The 17,393-nt window shown below is 40.0% G+C and overlaps 2 non-coding genes across 2 annotated transcripts; one reads left to right on the top strand and one right to left on the bottom strand.

Moving 5' to 3' along the window:
* Nucleotides 1-8,502: 8,502 nt before the first annotated feature.
* On the top strand, nt 8,503-8,606 carry LOC126029185 (U6 spliceosomal RNA). The gene has a single exon (XR_007502835.1). It is a non-coding gene; the product is annotated as a U6 spliceosomal RNA (small nuclear RNA).
* Nucleotides 8,607-11,829: 3,223 nt separating this feature from the next.
* Nucleotides 11,830-11,992, bottom strand: LOC126028842 (U1 spliceosomal RNA). Its single transcript, XR_007502540.1, has one exon. It is a non-coding gene; the product is annotated as a U1 spliceosomal RNA (small nuclear RNA).
* Between the last annotated feature and the right edge of the window lie 5,401 nt (nt 11,993-17,393).

The following is a 17,393-nucleotide window of genomic DNA, read 5'->3' as shown; positions in this document are numbered from 1 at the left end:
ATCACTGAGATCAACTAGACATCAATATATTAAAGTTAATAATGTCAAAGCTCTTCTTAAATGAGAGATGGAGAGCTAATGGCTAGGAATAGTGCAAGATGCCTAAAGGAGAAGCCAAAACCCAAAGAAAGAACTGTAGATTGCTCAATATTGCTTTAGGCAGATTGGTTTGTCTTATATGTCTGCTAACATATGTGCACACACACCTATCTTTAGGGGAATAATCCTAATATTGCAAGAAGCCACGCAGCCATAACTTGTGGTAGATAATGATAGTAAGAAATAAAAAAAAAATAGCACCAGTGAGTGGTACGAAACACATTTACCAGATTCAATGAACTATGTACAAGTTATTCCTAGATATCTGGTAGTAGAAACAATACTGTATCTAAAGAAATTCTACTTTCAGATATGTAAACTATAAAGTTCATTTATATTCAATTAATTATAAAAGTCAAAAAGACCTCCATTTGGATAAAAAGTTGGAGAAATTATTTTAACATATAAATTATTGTTTGACTTATTAGATATAACATACATTTTATTCACTAGAACTACTATTTTTTTTTTTTTTTTTGGTTTTTGGGCCACACCCGGTGTTGCTCAGAGGTTACTCCTGTCTGTCTGCTCAGAAATAGCTCCTGGCAGGCACGGGGAACCATATGGGACACCGGGATTCGAACCAACCACCTTTGGTCCTGGATCGGCTGCTTGCAAGGCAAACACCGCCGTGCTATCTCTCCGGGCCCTAGAACTACTATTAATGCCACTCTTTACCACTAAAATTAAGTTAAAATCACATTAATGTCCTATGCAGATAAAGCAGCTTAGATTACAAAATGGCTTTTCATTCCTTATTCTTAATGTATAAGAAATGTCAATATGACACTATCATTAGAGCTGAGGAACTTCATCAGTGGCACTTTCACAGTTGGTTATAGTTTTTTTTTAATTTGAAACACAATGATTTATAATACTGTTAATGATAGTTTCATATATACAACGTTTCTTTTTTTTTTTTTTTTTTTTTGGGCCACACCCTGTGACGCTCAGGGGTTACTCCTGGCTATGCGCTCAGAAGTTGCTCCTGGCTTCTTGGGGGACCATATGGGACGCGGGGGGATCGAACCGCGGTCCGCCCTAGGCTAGCGCAGGTAAGGCAGGCACCTTACCTCCAGCGCCACCGCCCGGCCCCCCATATATACAACGTTTCAACATCACACCTTCCACCAGAGTGTCTGCTTCCTCCTCCTACTAGCTCAGTGACCCTACTCCACTCACTCTGTTCCAGATTTATTAAACTCTCATGATATATCTTAAGATTTAAATATTAAAAATAAAACCCAACCTATACCTATATAGTAAAGTCAGAATATTTTCAGAAAGGCTACTCAGTAACTTAGTAAATCATAAGCAGTTTTAGTTCTCCCTTGGATAAAGCTCATTTATACTATTAAATTTGAGCTGCAGTTTCTCTGTATGTTAAAAATGTATGGGGCTGGAGAGATAGCATGGAGGTAAAGCATTTGCCTTTCATGCAGAAGGTCATCGGTTCAAATCCCGGCATCCCATATGGTCCCCCCCCCCCCCCCCCCGTGCCTGCCAGGAGTGATTTCTGAGAGTGGAGCCAGGAGTAACCCCTGAGCACTCCCGGGTGTGACGCAAAAAAAAACAAACAAAAAAAATGTAAACATTTTCTTTCTTCTCTTGAATTAAAGGTAATGTTGTTCTGAATACCTATAATTTTGTTTTCTGTTTTTTTGGGGAGACCACACCCAGCGGTTCTCAGGGGTTACTTCTGCCCTTGCACTCAGGGGACATTCCTGGTGGAATTCAGGGGACCATATGGGATGTCAGGGATTGAACTCAGGTTGGCCATGTGCAAGGCAAATGCCCTACCCACTGTGCTATCGCTCTGGCACCAAATACCTATATTTTTTCTAATTTTCTAATTTTTCTTTTTCTTTTTTATTTTTCGGGCCACACCCATTTGATGCTTAGGGGTTACTCCTGGCTAAGCACTCAGAAATTGCCCCTGGCTTGGGGGGACCATATGGGACACCGGAGGATTGAACCGCGGTCCTTCCTTGGCTAGCGCTTGCAAGGCAGACACCTTAACTCTAGCGCCACCTCTCCGGCCCTAATTTTCTAATTTTTCTAATATGCCAGAGCCAGTGATGTAATGAGCTACTCCAGGCTCAGTGCTCAGGGATCACTTTCAGCAGTGCTGTAGGAAACAAATGAAATAATGTTACAGTCTCAAGTATTAGATGCAAGGAACTCTTACCTAAAAACAGTATTCAGATAGAGTTAGCTTAGACTCCTAAAGGCACAGAAATGTAGCTCTTAAGCTAAGTAAAGGCTGGAGATATGACTCAGGTAGAGTCACATTGGTGAGGCTCTAGAGTCAATTCCCAGCACCACTAATGGGAAGCGGGGACACTGTTTAGTGAGAGATAGAAAGAGAAAAGGAAATATAATGGATGGAACCATTACTTGCATATGTACTTGCCTGGTGTTGGGTTTGTGTATGTTTTGTAGTGCTCAGAAGGGGCTTCTAGTGGTGCACTTCTGGTAGCATTGCTTGCACATCTTTTATTTGTGGCGCTCACTGGAGGTGACACACTTGAATGGAAGGCATTGCTTATTCACACCTGATTGTGTACCATAGACCACAGCACTCCACTTTGGAGCTGGGGTCCCACATAACACTGAAGCAGGAAGCTCACTGAGAACGAGTGTGAGGTACTAAGGACTAAGGGTCATTCTGATAAAGCAGAAGCTTTCAGCAGCTGAGCTAACCCCAGGAAACTTTTTCTGTGTGTTGTAATGGTCTTGTATCTGTTGAAAGCAAAAGCAGAGCTCACCCATTCATCTTCCTAAGCTCACTCATTCATCTTCTTTAACACTTGCAAAATTGTCACTTTATGAAAAAAATATATAGTTTCTGAGCCTTTGCTCATAGTACTTTTACTCTGGTCTAGAAAGTAACCCATTTTGATCTATAATTTCCTTTAAGGTTAAACTCAAGACACTTCCCCTTCAGGCATTTCCTCGGCAGCTCTGATTCATACTGTGTCTTAAATCCACACAAATACATAAAGCATTAATTCCTGCTGTCCATTGCTTTTCTAATTCCACACACAGCACTCTGCTTCCAGCTACCATCTGGCTTTAATAAAACTGATCCCTCACCCACAGATTGGCCTTTATACTTTTCAATTCTGAGTGTCCAGGACAGGGCCAGATTTACTTGCTGAGTGAAGATTACCTGAAAACTACTGGTCACTATTTTACAAACCTATACAGCATTCTACTAATCATTTTTGTGATTAGGTGTTTAGACTGCTTTTAAGTTTTTTCAGTGTAATAAATTACACTGTAATAGTATATTTGGGGGGCACATCCATCCATACTCAGAGGTAACTCCTGGCTTAGGAATTACTCACGCAATGTTCAGAAGACCATAAGAGATGGTAGGAATTAAACCCGGTTAGCTGGTTAAAAGGCAAGCAGTATCTTGGCTGTAGTATCTCTCAAGCCCAGTAATGAGTATTTTTTTCTTTTCTTTTTTTTTTTTTTTTGGTCTTTGGGTCACACCTGGCAGTGCTCAGGGGTTACTCCTGGCTCTATGCTCAGAAATTACTCCTGGCAGGCTTGGGGGACCATATGGGATGCCGGGATTCGAACCACTGTCCTTCTGCATGCAAGGCAAACGCTCTACCTCCATGCTATCTCTCCAGCCCCAAGTAATGAATATCTTTCTACATGGAGTTTTATACTTTGACTGAATTCTAGCTTCTCATATAACATAGAAAAAGCACAGACTCAGAAACATTGAAGGGCTCAAAAAGAGTTTTTCTGTGTGTGTGTGTGTGTGTGTGTGTGTATTTTGTTGTTATTGCTGTTGTTATTATTTGTAGGGATACACAGAACTCCCAGTAGTGCTGGCAGGGAGTGGGGGGTATGTGGTATCAAGGATTGAAGCCAGGGTCTTGCACGTGCTGGTTCCCAATAAATGTTAATTATTATTGTTTTTAGATTACAAAAAAATTGAAAAGCCAAGAATACCCTCAAATGATAGTGTAAGAATAGATATTTTAAAATGTTAAAATAATACTCCTAACCCTACATCATAAGCAAACAATAATTTACTTGCTGTGAATATTTTTGTTTACATATATACCAGTACTAATAATCACAATGACATAAATAATATGTTATTTATAAATATAAGTATTCATCTTCCAAATAACTCTAGGGTGGTAGTAAGAAGAACAGTTAATACTTCTCCAGTGGTACTTGTGTATTAAAATAGTTCTAAGTAATAACTTACTAATTATTATAAAACTTATCAGGGGTGGAGAGATAGCATGGAGGGAAGTCATTTGCCTTTCATGCAGAAGGTCATTGGTTCGAATCCCGGCATCCCATATGGTCCGCCAAGTCTGCCAGAATCGATTTCTGAGCATGGAGCCAGGATTAACTCCTGAGCGCTGCCGGGTGTGACCCAAAAAACAAAAACAAACAAACAAGCAAACAAACAAAAAACCTTATCACTAAGACTGCTTGCATTTACAATGATAATATTATCAGAGGAAGAGGTTAAAAAATTTTTCCCAAAGTTATATCCCAAAGTATATAATATATATTATTATATACCTAATAAGGAAGATTCCTAATCTTTAAGTTTTTATTGTATTTCAGATAACATGATTACAACATTGTTAAAAGTTATAGTTTATAGGGGCCGGAGAGATAGCATGGAGGTAAGGCGTTTGCCTTTCATGCAGGTGGTCATCGGTTCGAATCCCAGCGTCCCATATGGTCCCCCGTGCCTGCCAGGAGCAATTTCTGAGCCTAGAGCCAGGAATAATATAATAATATAAGCCAGGAATATATAATATATATTATATACCTAATAAGGAAAATTCCTAATCTTTAAGTTTTTATTGTATTTCAGATAACATGATTACAACATTGTTAAAAGTTATAGTTTATAGGGGCCGGAGAGATAGCATGGAGGTAAGGCGTTTGCCTTTCATGCAGGTGGTCATCGGTTCGAATCCCAGCGTCCCATATGGTCCCCCATGCCTGCCAGGAGCAATTTCTGAGCATGGAGCCAGGAATAACCCCTGAGTACTGCCGGGTGTGACCCAAAAAACCACACACACACAAAAAAAAAGTTATAGTTTATATATATAAATTAATTGCACTTTTGTCAGCACCAAAGTGTTCAAAACCCTCTACTATGTCCTTTCACCTCCCTTTTCTTTTCTTTTTTTCTTCTTTTTTTTTTTTTCCTTTTTGCTTGTTTTTGAGTCATACCAGGTTATGCTCAGGACTTATTCCTGACTCTGTATTCAGGGATTACTCCTGGCAGTGCTCACAGGATCATAAAGGATGCCGAGGATCAAACCCAGGTCAGCAGCTTGCAAGGATGCTTTGCTCTTTGCTGTACTTTCTGCATTATCTGCTTGTATTCTCTGTTGTACTCTTGCTCCAGCTGTCCTTTAGTTCTTTTTGTCTAGTCCATCTCTTCCTTTCCAAGTCTCTCCCTGTAAAAGCACCTCATGTGCCATATCTTCAACCCTAGGTGAACAAGTCTAAAGCAGAGTCACTGCACAAAATAATCCAAACCAGGCTGAAGATGAAACACGTGTAGTCTGGCCATCTTCTACCACATATTGAGAGGAATTGCCTGCCAGAATAGTTGTTTTTACAAAGACCACTGCCAGCTAGGGAAGTAAGAACACAATAAGGACAGATAGCCCAAACTATCTTAAGCCTATCCTGCCCAGATTTACATATAAGGGCTGGAGAGATAGCATGGAGGTAAGGCATGGTGGTTCAAATCCCGGCTTCCCATATGGTCCCCTGTGCCTGCCAGGGCGATTTCTAAACATAGAGCCAGGAGTAACCCCTGAGTGCTGCTGAGTGTGAACAAAAAAAAAAAAAAAAGTTAACTATCATATTTACATATAAGATAATCTTTGTTTCGGGTGAAAACAATTTGTAAACAAACAGATTCAAAGAAACCAGGAATGATCTTTGTTTTGGGTAAAATAAGGCATAATCTAACATCTCCCAACTATGCTTGGTAATCTTAGTTTTGTAAACCAAGGCCAAAGTTTTGCCATGTTTGTTAATGTCTGTTCCTTTGTTTTTTCTCTCCATACCACAGATGAGGGAGATCATCCAGTATTTTTCCTTATTCCTCTGCTTATTTTATTTAACACAATGCCTTGCGATTTTTGATAAATTGCAACAAATCCTTTTAAACTCGAGGAATGTCATTAGAATTGTGGTGGTGATTGTATAATGCTCATTTTATAGATGAGGAAACTAAGAGACTCAAATAATTGTAAACATAAACAAGTAACTAGACCATAGAATAAGAAACTATTAATGAGTGACTACTGGTTTCTTAAGTCCACAATCTCTATTTCACCACCACTCTGCTATTCCTGAAGTAGATATTTTGTGTATAGAACAAAAGAACTAATATCTAAGGTTCGTTTTCTTCATTCTTACCTTCCTTTGTCATAAGTCTTTACACACATGGCGTATGTGACTCTAAACGGAATATAATTGGGATAGCAAGCCAAACACTAAAGCCCCATATACTGAAATGTGTTATTTAAAATAATAGAAAAATCACAGATTCTCTCTTGAGGCATTTTCTGCTGGTTTGTTTTTGTGTGTTTTTTTTTTTTTTTAAGTACACAAGACTGAGAATCTCAGAAATCACTCTTGACAGGCTCGGGGAATCACATGGGATATTGGGATTTGAACCACCGTCCTTCTGCATGCAAGGCAAACGCCTTGCTTCCATGCTATCTCTCCAGCCCCCTGGTCTAATTCTTATATAAGAATGTGTACCTTGGGGCCGGAGAGATAGCATGGAGGTAAGGCGTTTGCCTTTCATGCAGGAGGTCATCGGTTCGAATCCCGGCGCCCCATATGGTCCCCTGTGCCTGCCAGGAGCAATTTCTGAGCCTGGAGCCAGGAGTAACCCCTGAGCACTGCCAGGTGTGACCCAAAAACCAAAAAAAAAAAAAAAAAAAAAAAAAAGAATGTGTACCTTAAAAAAAAAAAAAAAAAAAAAAGAATGTGTACCTTGTGGCCTGGAAGGGTGATTGCTTTGCAGGTCCGAGGTCTTTCATTTTTTTCTCTGGCACTATTCCACATGTCAAGTGTGATCCTCAGTGTCACAACCAAGTGCATGCTAAGCAACCCTCGTCATCGCATTATCAAAACAGCAACATACAGCAGGCCTACGTTTGATCCTTAGAATGCTAATAGGAATGATACCTGGCTACAGAGCTAGGTGTAAGCCCTGTGAGATGTGCACCTCTCCCCAAATCAATAAACTACGACAAAAAGGGGAGTGCGTGAGAAATTATTTAATATGGAGTTGAAGAAATGGGTGGAAGAAGAAATGTAGACAGTGGCAAAGGATAACTGCTCCTTATCTTAAAATAGAGCAAAACAGCATCCAAATCTATTTCCTATTTTTATTTTTATATTTTAAAATAATATATTTATTTAAGCACCATGATTGCAAACATGTTTGTAGTTGGGTTTTAGTCATAAAAAAGTATATACCCATTTACACCAGTGCAACCTTCCTACCACCAATGCCCCTTAACTCCCTTCTCCCCCACCCTCTGCCTGTATTCGAGACAGGCATTCTATTTCTCTAAGTCAATACCATTGTCATGGTAGTTGTTAGTGTAGATATTTCTCTAACTGCACTCACCACTTTTTGTGGTAAACATATAGTAGGGCCTTCCTATTTTTTAGATTCATGCAGTTAGGATCCTGCTGCCACCTTGTGGCACTTGAGCTTTCTAGAAAGCAGTCTAGATTTCCTTTATGAGCCCTCATCTGCCTGACAATTACAGCATATTATAATTCAAAAATTAGGTTCAATCTTATTACCTCTTTTCATTCACTAGCAATTATACAAGTGGGAAGAAGGAAATACAACTTAATCTACTATGGAATAACCAAAGTTCAGAGAGACCATGTTATTCGTCTAAAGCCACACAAGGATTCAAATCTATCTCCCATCTCTTCATCAGGTGATTTGTTCACTTTACCATGTAGGAGTGGAGATAAAACAGATTCAGATGTGCTCCAGATTTAGATAAGGAAGATTTAGTAAGGAAGACTCAGGAAGAAGGAAGTTCAATTTCTTTTGCAAAATTGACAATATGCCATAATCAGGCTGCGTGTCCACAGAAAAAGGGCACTAAAAAAGATATGCCTGGATTCCTCCATTCCTTTTGGTTTATACAATTCTGGGTAAAAACTATATGCCTCTCTCGAACTGTCTCTCCCCTCTTTCTACTTTGAAACTTCAACCAAAACACTTCTATCAAATGCTGAAGAACAAGTGGATCGTAGGCAAGACAGCCACAAAAACCACAAAAAAATCACAAAAACCACTGGGAACACTTTTCTGTGGAAGTGAGCTCAGCCCAAAATTTCTTAGAAGTACTCACTTCGGCAGCACATAGACTAAAATTGGAAAGATACAAAGATTAGCATGGCCCCTGCGCAAGGATGACACACAAATTCGTGAAGCGTTCCATATTTCGACTCAAGGGGTAGGGAGTACTGGTCTTAAATTATTTGCCAATTGATATAAAGGAATAGTCTATAAAAATCTTTTTGTGGGCTCATAGTGATATTGAACCCAGGTCACATGCAAGCAAGGCAAATACCTGACCTGCTGTAGTATCTCTCTGGTCCCTACAAACATAATTCTTTTTTTTTTTTTTTTTTGGTTTTGGTTTTGGTTTTTGGGCCACACCCGTTTGACGCTCAGGGGTTACTCCTGGCTATGTGCTCAGAAATCGCCCCTGGCTTGGGGGGACCATATGGGACGCCGGGGGATCGAACCGCGGTCCGTCCTACGCTAGCGCTGGCAAGGCAGACACCTTACCTCTAGCGCCACCTTCCCAGCCCCTACAAACATAATTCTTAAATAAGGAATTTCCAAGTCCAGTTCCTGAATTAGCATAAATTTATTTCATTGGGTATACTCATTCACTAGGTTCAGCACAATCACTAAAGGAGTAAGACACCATAATTCCTTTCATTAAGACTTTGCTAGTACAATGAGCAGATGACAATTAAAAAAACACATACCATAAATGTACTTGAAATATAAACATTAAGTTTATATACTAATAAATATATTAATTCCATGATTTAAGGAGAGAAAAATACAATTATTTCTGGTTTGGAGTTAGAGAAATAACATGATGTAGATGAGGAATAATTTTGTGAAGTTGGTTCAATTTGTCTTTGCATTCAGGAGACTCCGGTTTAATCCCCAATCCCACATGGTTCCCTCAGCACAGTGGTTGGCAAGCTTAGCTGGCGAGCCACTTGTGGCTCTTTACACTTTTTAATTTGGTTCTTCTGTGTGCGGGGCGGCCGCTCCAGGAATCAGGTCCTTGCTCCTAGCCTCTGTCAGTGCTTGCCCTGTGGCTCTCAAAGTAAATTTCAGTCGTGGTTTTGGCGAGATTTGGCTCAGTTGAAAAAATACGTTGCCCACCACTGCCTCAGCATGTCAGGTGTCACCACTGACTTCCAACCACTAGACCACAAATGCCTCCTACCCTGAGCATCCTAGATATCATTAACAAGAATTTCGTAAGATAAAATCTTTTTTTTTTTTTTTTTTTTTTTGGTTTTTGGGTCATACCCGGCTTTGCTCAGGGGTTACTTCTGGCTTTGCGCTCAAAAATCGCCCCTGGCAGGCGCGGGGGACCATATGGGATGCCAGGATTCGAACCACCATCCTTTTGCATGGAAGGCAAACGCCCTACCTCCATGCTATCTCTCCAGCCCCAAGATAAAATCTTTTTGGGGCCCGGAGAGATAGCACAGCTGCGTTTGCCTTGCAAGCAGCCGATCCAGGACCAAAGGTGGTTGGTTCGAATCCCGGTGTCCCATATGGTCCCCCGTGCCTGCCAGGAGCTATTTCTGAGCAGACAGCCACGAGTAACCCCTGAGCACTGCCGGGTGTGGCCCAAAAACCAAAAATAAAAAGATAAAATCTTTTATAGTATGACCTTTACTAATTCCTTTCCTTCCCTCTCGCTACTGCTCTGCTCTCATGTTATCACATCTTTTATTTTCTTTTAGTAATTTCTTTACTTAAACACTGTGGTTACAGAAATGTTCATAGTTCGGTTTCAGTGTTAGAATGGATACCACCCTTTACCAGTGTGACTTTCCTGCCATCGATATTCCCCATTTCCTTCCCATTTCCCTCCACCCATATTACCCTCCACCCATATTACCACATCTTAAGCATAAGTTTCTTCAGTAATTTAAGGATTAAAGATATAGGCTATCAGGGGCCGTAGCAATAGCACAGTGGGTAGGACCTTTGCCTTTTATGCAGACGACCCAGATTCGAGCCCAGGCATTATATATGGTCTCCCCCAAGCCTGCCAGAAGTGACTTCTGAGTAGAGCCAGGAGTAATCTCTGAGCACTGCTGGGTGTATAAAAAAGAAAGAATGAAAGAAAAAAAAGATAAAGTCTTTGGATTAGCTTCATCTTTATTCTAATTCCAACTCTGACAGATTCAACAATTTTTGGTCAGCTCATAGAAACTGTCCACATGTAGATTCATGTTAAGTGGAGATTATAATACTTTTCATTTATAAGATTTTTTGAAATCAGAGTAAAGTAAGATAATGTATACAAAGCACCAAGCTTTGTGTTGACAGAGTAGAAATTTAGTAAATAGCAATCATCTAATGCTAATCATCTCTGAGCCATAAGTTGTTGAGCATTTAGGTTATCAGTTCTTGGCTTTAATACTATTACTGCACTAAACATGGAAAAGTATGTACGGAAATAATGTTCAAATTAATGTTTTGTGTATTGGGGTAAATAGAAGTGAGATAACTTGGTAGTAGGAAATTTTTATTTTGAAGTTTTAGTTTAGTTTTTTGGGGGAACACATCCACTGATGCTTAGGAACTAATCCAGGTTCCATGCTTAGAGGTGACTTTGAGTAGTGCAGGGATCATGCAGAGTTGAGGGTTGAACCCATTATGTTCTACATGTCAATAGCCTGTAAAAATAATAAATAAAATTAAAAAAAGAAAATTTTAAAAGTTGACCTATAATTTTGAACCTGACTTGTATCCAGATTGGAGCACGCGTGTTAAGAAAAAGACTAGAGGGCCAGAGCAGTAGCACAGTGATAGGATGTTTGCCTTGCACGCGACTGAGTCAGGATGGACCTCAGTTCGATCCCCGGTGTCCCATATGGTCCCCCAAGCCAGGAGTGATTTCTGAGTGCATAGCCAGGAGTAACCCCTGAGCATCACTTGTTGTGGCTGAAAAACCAAAAAAAAAAAAAAAATGACTAGATCATTGAAATTATTGATTTTCAGATATGATAATGGCATTGTGGGACTTGGAGACTCATCTTTTGGAAATATGAGTAATATTCAAAGGGCTGGAGCACACACTTTACAAGCAGAAGCTCCTGATTCAATCCCTGGCACATCACAGTCCCCCCAGCATGGTTGGGAAGTGACTCTGTGAGCACTGATCCTGGAATAGCCCTCAAGCAAACACTGAATGTTGTCCAACGTTACCTTACCAAAAATAAATATTTTGGAGAGACATTCAGGCATTTTTTATGGATAAAATAGTACAAAAAATTTTTGCTATTTACTTAAAAATAAAAGGAGGCTGGTAAGTGGAGGCTAAAATAAAATGAGACTGGCCAGAAATAAATAACTGAAGGGGCTAAGTGATAAATGTTCCTTTTCTTTTTTTTTTTCTTTAGGGGAGAGCACAAATGCAGTTCCCCACTGCCACAAATTATGCAGTCAAGTTCCCCACATTTGGGGAAATCGCAGGGGTCAGCACATCCGGAGTGCAATGAATAAGCCTTGCCCTGGGGAAACCATCTTCGTGATATGGTATCTCCTCTGCCAGGTAAGTAAAATGTTTATTTTCCTAATTGAAAGATTAAGTTATGAAATTAAAGTATAGGCTTTATATATTGCTTTGACATCATTGTGCTCTATATTCACTTATTTTTAGATTTCAGAGCTCTGTAAATAAGAAATTTAAAAATCTATTCCAATATACTTTTCATTATTATCTACTTAGGAGCCATGTGTTATAGAAAAGTTCATCTCCGAGGCCCAGGGTTCATTCCCTGGCATCACCGAAAAAAAAAAAAAACAGTTCATCTCCCTCCCCACAAAAAAGTTAATCTTTTTTGAGTAGGTGAAAACACTTAGTGGAACTCAGGAGCTATTCTCAGCTCTGTGCTCAGGGAATAAATTCGAGCAGTTCTTGAGGGATGACCATGCCACGTGTCAAGAATCAAAACTGGTTACCTTACAAGCAAAGCATGCATTGAGCCATTTATATTATCTATCTGCCCCTAATTAATATATTCAAACCTTGATATAAGGGACTAGAGTAGGGGTCTCAAACTCAATTTACCTGGGGGCCACAGGAGGCAAAGTCGGGGTGAGGCAGGGCCACATAAGGGATTTCACACACAAAAATAAAGTCCTTAAACGTCATTATTAGCAGTTTTAATTATTTCTTCTGAACATGAATAGAACATTGAGTGAAGATCATAAACAGTTCTTCTGAACATGGCATCTTTTGCCTATTCCTTGCTGCCAGAGACTTGACAGCGCTTCTTCTCACAAATCTGAACCACATTTGGCTTTAGAGAAGAAGCAGTTGAGACCCTCAGTATGCTTGAAGATGATCATCATTAAGTCTAGACCTGTACTTTGACTTATTGAAGTTCAATGTGGAGAATAACTTTTCACACAAATATGTGCTCCCAAAAAGGCACATGGTGCGCGTGAACATTTGGGAAAGCTGGTGGGCAATTCTCTCAAAATTGCCCATGCATGTCTGCTTTTCCACTAATCTCCCTGAACTTGGCTTTGAGATCAGAGTTGCATTGCAGGTCAATGAGCTCCATTTGAAGCACAGGAGGGGCATCTTGCACATCAAAGGAAAAGGGGTCCACAAAAATTTGGAAAGTGGCTCTGTGCTTTTTGAAGTCTGCAAATCTGTGATCACATTCCTTCTCTAGCTTAAAAATACCATCAACATATTTCTCACCACTGAATGTTATGCCTGCATCCAAAAATTCCTTGCATGCTGGGAAATGGCAAAAGTTTGTCTGAGAGAGCTGGGATTTCCATAACACAAGTTTTGTGGAGAATGCTCTCACGTTGACATAGGCAGCACTGATAAGCTGCCTCAGGCATAGTAACATTTAGTACATTCAGCTTATGTGTGATGTCAACAAGAAAAGCTAAGTCCATGAGCCATTTGTGATCACTCACCTCAGAAACAGCATTCCCATCTTTCTTCATGAAGGCTTTTATTCTTCTCTCAACTCAAAAAGTCTTTTCAGGACATTTCCCCTGCTGAGCCAACGTACCTCGGTGAAATAGAGCACATCTCCATATTCTGACTCCATTTTCTCTAAAAAAGCACGAAACCGCCTGTGCTTTAAGCCCCTGGATTTGATTTAGTTGATGAATTTCACAACAACAGACATCACATTGTCACACGGCAGGCATTTACTGCAAAGGGCCTGCTGATGGATAATGCAGTGAAGAGCAATGGCCTTCTCTACACCCTCCTCTTCAAGTTTTTTTGAACAAGTGCCACCAGTCCATTTTTCTTCCCTGTCATCGATGGCACTCCATCGGTTATTATTCCAACAAACCTCTTCCATGGCAAACCTGCATTATCAATGGCATCACACAGATGCCGAAATATCTCATTAGCGGTGATCTGGCCATGCATTAGAATTATTGTGAGCAACTCCTCTGTCAATTCAAAATTGCAATCAACACTACGGACATAAATTGTGAGCTATGCAGTGTCTGTTATATCTGTGCCCTCATCAAGAGCAATTGAGTATGCATCAAAACATTTGGCTTTCTCACACAGTTGATGATAAATGTCACTTGACATGTCAGAAATGCGCTCTGCCAGTGTTAGCAGAAAGGCTGATTTTGCTAAACTGACCTTTTTTTTCCAGACAGATAATACTTGCAGCCTGTAACATGCATTTTTTTTTTTTAGCAAACTCTCCTTCTGTGAATGGTTTCTCTGTCTTAGCAATCATCTCACTAACCATGTAACTAGCTTCGACTGATGCAACATTCTCTTTGGTTGCTTTCTTGAAGAAATCTTGTTGCCTCATTAAACATGCTTTAAAAATGGCAACCCGCTTGGCTCTCTCATTTCCTTGATATTTTGTACATTCCTCAGCATGTTTAGTTGAATATGGCATTTCAAGTTGCATTCCTTGTGCACTGCAACTTTCTCTGAGCAAATAAGACATGTGGGGATGCCCCTGAGCTCAACAGAGAAATACTGCGTCTCCCACTTTTCCTAAAATTGTCTTGCTTGTCATCAATCTTTCTCTTCACTGCAGGCTTTGATGAAGTCATGATGAAGGTATGACAAAATCTAATTCTGTAATAAACTTCTCTCCCTTCTCTTCCTTAGGCCTCCGATAATGCAAGGGACAGCAGGCAGGAGCAGCGGAAATAACGTCTGCGCTAGGCGCAAAGTATTCACAATTATTCGCTTACCAAATATTCACAATAAAAAATCGCATTAGTAAGAAAAAATTGCAAAAAATCGCATTAAACATTTGCATACCCCGAACGAAACTGCTCGGGGTATGCAAATGTTTAATGCGATTTTTTCTTACTAATGCGATTTTTATTGCGATTATTCCGTAAGCGAATAATCGCGAATACTGCAATATTTGAAGGCCAGCCATGAGCCACAAAATGTTGTACGGAGGGCCGCAAACAGCCCACGAGTCTGAAACCCCTGGGCTAGAGAGATAGTACAGAGGTAGGGTGTTTGCCTTGTACACAGCCAATTCATGACAGATGGTGGGTGGTTCGAATCCCGGTATCCCATATGGTCCTCTGAGCCTGCCAAGGGCAATTTCTGAGTGTAGAGCCAGGAGTAACCCCTGAGCCATCAGGTGTGACCCAAAACAAAAACAAAAACAAATAAACAAAAAACACCTCCTTCATTTATTATATTAAACTTCCATTTCTTTATTCATGAAAAGTCACAAAAAGAAATAGTTGATTTTTAGGAATACTGACTGTGTTTGTTAAAATAGGTATTATATATATAATCACTCATGATAATGTATAGCCCAAAGCAAGCACTCAATACTACTCCTACTATCATCATACTATTACTATTATATCAATAAATATCACTTCTAGCATTATTATTGCTACTTAGTGCTGCATCTAATATTAATTATAAATTTATTATTGATTTAGTAATTAATTTATTATTAATTATTCTATACTTTATTCTTCTCTCATTTCTCCCTTCTCTCACATCCACTTTAAGACAAAGGCAGGAATATTTGAAACTGCCACCATTCAAAAACGAACAGCGTGAGGAGTAACACAAGCCAGGAAAAAAGCTTGGCTCACTTCCCTAGTGCTGTGGGTCTGGAAAAATGAAGGAGACATATTTGAGATTTTCAGAATATAGCATGCAGCTGTTCTTCTGGTATGCTGCCTATCCTGAAGTTGTTCCCAAGGTCTAAAAACAGAATACAAGCAATCTGTTCGGAACAGTCAACACCATTTCTTTTCAAGGTGGTCTTATTTCAAATAAAACTGACACTTTATCTTCTTTTCCTAACCAAGATCTGGTCTTTCATCAGACTGTAAACTCCATGAGGACAAGGACTAAAACATATCTCTATAGCTATGATCCTAATAAAAACTACTAGTAAAGCAAATGTGACAGAACAGGTTGCCAATAAACACTTGTTTAACAAATATTTATCTTTTTGTTTGCTTCATTTTGGTTTAGGGGCCATAACCAGATCACTGGCTACTTGCTCAGAGGCTACTCCTCAAGCAGTGCTCTGGAGACAATATGCTGTGCCAGGAGCATATTTTTAGGTGGTGCCAAGTATTAAACAGGAGTCAGTTACATACTAAGTATGTGTCCTATTAAGCATAATCTCTATACCTTCCCAGCTCCATATTCTTTTATGTGATATTTCCCTCTTCCTCCTCCTCCTACTCCTCCTCCTCCTCCTCCTCCTCCTTCTTCTTCTTCTTCTTCTTCTTTTGGTTTTTAGTTTTTGTTCACACCTGGCAGTGCTCAGGGGACCATATGTGATGCCAGGATTGGAACCACTGACCTTCTGCATGCAAGGCAAACACCTTACCTCCTTGGTATCTCTCTGGCCCCATATTTTCTCTTCTTTACCTTTTTTTTAATATTTTTATTGTGACCAAAGTGAATTACAAATCTTTCACAGTAATATTTAAGGTACGTAGTGACAATGAATTAGGATCATTCCCACCACCAGTGTTGTCCTCCCTCCACCCCTGTTTCCAGCATGCATCTTATACCTCCCTATTTGCTCCCTGGACTTCTAGTGTATCAGGTCTCCTTTGTGTATAGTTTGTTGTAGATTGGTAATGATTCTGTTGTTGTTGACTTTGGGCTGATCATTTTTTATTTCCATTTGATGTTCATATGACTGGTTGCTTTCAGTACCATCCATTTCCACCTCCCCTTAATTTATGAGGGATAACAAGATAATCATCTTGTGTGGTTCTATTGAAAAAAGAAAAGGAGGGGCCGGGCGGTGGCGCTAGAGGTAAGGTGCCTGCCTTGCCTGCACTAGCCTTGGACGGACCGAAGTTCAATCCCCCGGCGTCCCATATGGTCCCCCAAGCCAGGAGCAACTTCTGAGCGCATAGCCAGGAGTAACCCCTGAGCATTACCGGGTGTGGCCCAAACCAAAAAAAAAAAAAAGGAAAGGAAAAAAAAAGAAAGCTGGGAGGAGTCCATCTAGTGGCTATCAATATCAATTTAAAAAAAGAAAGGGAAAAAAGAAGAAAAACAAGAGGCCGGGCGGTGGCGCTGGAGGTAAGGTGCCTGCCTTGCCTGCGCTAGCCTTGGACGGACCGCGGTTCAATCCCCCGGTGTCCCATATGGTCCCCCAAGAAGCCAGGAGCAACTTCTGAGCGCATAGCCAGGAGTAACCCCTGAGCGTCACAGGGTGTGGCCCAAAAACCAAAAAAAAATAAAATAAAATAAAAATAAAAAGAAGAAAAACAAAACAAAAAATACAAGCAATAACAACAACAAAAAATTAACAAAACAACAACCCCAAGAAAGAAAAAAAGAGGGGAAAAAGAAAAAAAGCAAAAAGGAAGGATGGCTGGTGTGGCAAGGTTTTGTGTTTTTTTTTTTGGGTTTTTGTTTGTTTGTTTGTTTTTTGCATCTACACAATAAGTATTGGGAAAATTAGAAAGGGAATTCCCTTGGCCTAAGAAATAC

The sequence above is a fragment of the Suncus etruscus genome, chromosome 14 (genome assembly GCF_024139225.1).
Source record: "Suncus etruscus isolate mSunEtr1 chromosome 14, mSunEtr1.pri.cur, whole genome shotgun sequence".
Taxonomy (NCBI): Eukaryota; Metazoa; Chordata; class Mammalia; order Eulipotyphla; family Soricidae; genus Suncus; species Suncus etruscus.
Note: the sequence above shows the minus strand (reverse complement) of the source record. Positions and strands in the feature narration are given on the sequence as shown.